We start from the raw sequence: 3,281 nt of genomic DNA, 5'->3' as shown, positions 1-3,281 counted from the left end.
CTGATGCCATTTCTCCTATTTCCTCTCACAAGACTAGCAAAAAAACCCACTGATTTCTCTCTTTGCTTTTCAGCTACAGACTCCTCTTGTAAGTTTGACTGACACCCTTCATGATGAAACTCAATTGTCACAAACAATGTCTAACACATCTTAAGCCAAAATTTATCCACCTTTGTTGGGATACAAAAATTGAAACTTGGCTCGGCGCCTGTGGCTCAAGCGGCTAAGGCGCCAGCCACATACACCTAAGGTGGCGGGTTCGAATCCCCAGCCCGGGCCCGCCAAACAACAATGATGGCTGCAACCAAAAAATGGCCAGGCGTTGTGGTGGGCGCCTGTAGTCCCAGCTACTTGGGAGGCGGAGGCAGGAGACTCGCTTGAGCCCAGGAGTCGGAGGTTGCTATGAGCGTGATGCCATGGCACTCTACCCAGGGGACAGCTTGAGGCTCCGTCTCAAAAAAAAAAAAATTGAAACTTCAGTTTCCTTGACCCCTTGTTATTCAATTACTCAGAACTCCAGTAGGTTATTAATGAGTTTCTAGAACATTCACTGAATCACATAAAGTTAAATATTAGAGGAAAAAATTCTCTAAAATTGGTTGTAAATATTGTCAGTTAGGAGCTTTCCATAGAGAATGGCTGCTCCATTATCCAGAACTCTACCAGCTAACAATTACTTTTCTGGAAATTTCTAATGCCACTGATCAGAAACCTTTTCAAGCAAGGCTATCACTAGGAAATACGTCATTATCATTTAGAAACAAATGAGTAAGAGAGGGTACAAGAAAGGGGTAATCAGAAAATCTCTCTGCTTGTTTCTCAGGTGCAGAACCTCTCCATTCAGCCAGTAAGTCTGTATGTTCATTTAAGTCTCTTCCACAGGACTCAGCTGGTCTCTAGTGGGGTCAAAGAGTCTTTATTGGGCCATATTAGGATACATCTTGGCCTCTTACTGTCTCATTATCAAAACCCTTTGGGTTAGTCATAATGTATGAAAATGTACTAATGCTGCTGATTTTAAAAAATATACACAGCACAGAAAAGATTTACATAGTTATAAGGACCATCAACAAGAGATTGTCTACAGAAAAGGAAAACATGATAGAAGGGAAAGGAAGAGATAAGTTTCTATAACACTTTTTCCTTTGGACCTCCTGCCCTACTGTACCCATTTAAATTCCCAGATATCAGAGAATTTCCCTGACCATACAGGGATTTTAAGCTCTCAGCTTTTAAATTATTAGAGGGAAAAAATAAATCAAACTTTACTGATTTGTCTACAAAATAAACAGCAGAGGGGATAGTTTCTGAGCACTTCTAAATATATATTATACAAAGGACATCACAAATTGAAAAAAAATGAAAACAAAGAAAGGAAGAGAAGATAACATTTTTTTCTCTGTTCTATTTACCAGCTGGGTCAAATACGCTCGCCATCAGTAAGTGCATGTTTCCAACATTATCAGGTCCTAGAATCTCTCCTTTACCTGGCAGTGCTAAGATTTCTGGGCTTAGGGTACATATTACTTACCTTCCATAATCAAAATTTCATTAATTTATTTTTATTGACTTTTTCTAAATTCTGATTCTGTCAGTTCACATTAAAAGTAAACAAATACCAAAGGGAAAATTTTCTCTATTGTTATAATGACATGCCAAAAAGAAACTATAAGTAAAAAGGGGGGAGGGGACACTAGGAGAGGAAAGTTGCTAAGGTACTTCTCTGTTTTTAGCTGGTTCAGCTTCCCAGCCCAGACGTAAGTTGAATTTGTTTTTCTACTATTTTCCACTGTTGTTCTCGCTCTATACGAGGTCTACAGACATGTCCTTACCCTGCTCATTTTTAACTCTCTGAACAGCAACTTCACAGCTTCTGAATTCCTTTGCCTTCAGCTTATCTATGTTCTTCCGCTAAGGAAGCTTACATTTACTTAATTTCAAACATGTATTTACTTTGTGTCTCCTATTGGTTCTAAATAGTGTCAGTTAGGAGCTTTCCATATGAAAGGAAAAAATGAGTAAGACAAAAATGATACAGAAAACATTTTTATTTTCAAGCTGGATGTGTCATCCATCTAAACAAGCAATTAGTAAGTTGTTTGTTTCTCTGCTGTGCACTTATCAAAGCCTAGCCATGTCCATTGGAGCTTGAGTTCTACTAGAAGAACTTAAAATTTTTATTTTCTTAGCCTTTGGCTGCCCCATTATCCAGAATTCAGCCAATAATAAATTTCATTATCCAGCCAATAATAAGTTTCCTGGAAATTTGTAGTGCCACGGATCAGAAAACCTTTTCAAGCAAGGATATTACTAGGAAATTGGCCATTATCGTTTAGAAACAAATGAGTAGGAGAGGGTACAAGAAAGGGGTAATCAGAAAAGCTCCTGCTTGTTTCTCAGGTGCAGAACCTCTCCAATCAGCCAGTAAGTCTGTATGTTCATTTAATTCTCTTCCATGACTTTTTCTAAATTCTGATTCTGTCAGTCACATTAAAAGTAAACAAATACCAAAGAGAAAGTTTTCTCTATTGTTATAATGACATGCCAAAAAGAAACTATAAATAAAAGAGGGGGAAAACAGTAGGAGAGAAAAGTTGCTAAGATACTCTCTGTTTTTCAGCTGATTCAGCTTCCCAGCCCAGACGTAAGTTGAGTTTGTTTTGCTACTGTTTTTCACTGTTGTTCTTGGTCTATACAAGGCCTACAGATATGTCCTTGCCCTGCTTATTTTTAACTCTCTGAGCAGCAACTTGAGACTCACAGCTTTGGATTCCTTTGCCTTCAGCTCATCTATGCTCTTCCTCTAAGGAAGCTTACATTTATTTAATTTCAAACATATATTTATTTTGTGTCTCCTATTGGTTCTAAATATTGTCAGTTAGGAGCTTTCCATAGAGGCTGAAAAAAAATGAATAAGAGAACAACGACACAGAGAACATTTCTGTTTTCAACCTGGGTGTGTCATCCATCTATACAAGCAATTAGTAAGTCGTTTGTTTCTCTGCTGTGCACTTACCAAAGTCTAGCCATGTGCATTGGAACTTGAGTTCTACTAGAAGCACTTGAAATTTTTATTTTCTTAGCCTAGGGCTGCCCCATTATCCAAATTTCTACCAGCTAATTAATAAGTTTCTTGGAAATTTGTAGTGCCACTGATCAGAAACCCTTTTCGAGCAAAGATATCAATAGGAAATTGGCCATTATCATTTAGAAACAAATGAGTAGGAGAGGGTACAAGAAAGGGGTAATCAGAAGATCTCTCTGCTTGTTTCTCAGGTGCA

This window comes from Otolemur garnettii, unplaced genomic scaffold (genome assembly GCF_000181295.1).
Source record: "Otolemur garnettii isolate 467f Iridium unplaced genomic scaffold, OtoGar3 scaffold00031, whole genome shotgun sequence".
In the NCBI taxonomy this organism is placed as follows: domain Eukaryota; kingdom Metazoa; phylum Chordata; class Mammalia; order Primates; family Galagidae; genus Otolemur; species Otolemur garnettii.
Note: the sequence above shows the minus strand (reverse complement) of the source record.